This window comes from Limulus polyphemus, unplaced genomic scaffold (assembly GCF_000517525.1).
Source record: "Limulus polyphemus unplaced genomic scaffold, Limulus_polyphemus-2.1.2 Scaffold2467, whole genome shotgun sequence".
In the NCBI taxonomy this organism is placed as follows: Eukaryota; Metazoa; Arthropoda; class Merostomata; order Xiphosura; family Limulidae; genus Limulus; species Limulus polyphemus.
Window position 1 is genome coordinate 93,302 of NW_013668077.1, and position 1,084 is coordinate 94,385.

The window sequence follows — 1,084 nt, forward strand, 5'->3', positions numbered from 1 at the left end:
TGTTGTACAATAACTATATTGTTTTTGATGTACCTAATTCATTCTTATTTGCCATGTTGTACAAGTAAATAATAATTATTGTAATCGTTTAATTTTGATATATCATCCTTAAAAGTTAGATGCATTATATTCTAATTTACTTCGAATAATTAGCTCATGTTATGTAACTAACTTAATATGTATTAATTATAATGAACTTCAAATTTGCTTGTACTCTATTCAATGGGCCTCAAAAAATAAGTGCGCGCCAGAACCTCAAACTATCTTAATGCGGACTTGGATATGTAGTATTTGTAAGCTACAAGAGGATGGTGTTCTATTTCCTGTATTTGTTCACCTGGTGTCTTATTGGAGAACTGCTACTGTCCTAGTAATAAATTTTTTTTGTTGTTGTTGTTGTTTACACCAAGCATTCTAAATGACAATTTAGGCATTCTTTTTGTTTTATTAATATCGACTACAAACGTACGAATCGTGATGACTACATTAATTTGTAGTATAAAAGTTACAATTGTGATTTTTGATTTCTATTATTATCATTCGTAGTGCCCCGATGGATCAGGAATAAGTTTACAGGCTTATAATACTAAAATCTGGGGTTCATTTTCCGGTGATGGACAGAGTGCAATATAGCCCTTTGTGTAGTTTTATACTAAAAAAACACACATTATTATTGTTACTGCTACTACACACTTTTTTTCGATGCAACATATACTTGCATGTCGAATCTGAGCAAGTGGACAACAATTAATAGTCCAGTTGCAAAGCCCTTTAACTTAGAAGTAGGGTATAACAAATAGTTTTTGGTAAATTTAAGTCCTCCTTCGTTTTCTGAGCAAGAATATGGCGGATGCCAAGTTGACACTATTGGATATATGTTTAATTGCATATTTCAAAATGTACACCAAATGTCCGTTATCATATTTATTTTGAATGATAATTTTTATGGTACAATTTTAAAATGTATAGCTTTCAAAACAATTTTTCCTCATCTAAAAATTTAACTGTATGTTACGTCTCCGTGTGTTAATTAATTTTCCGTAACTTCGTACCGACGAAACTTAAGCGACACAAGTCTTTACTT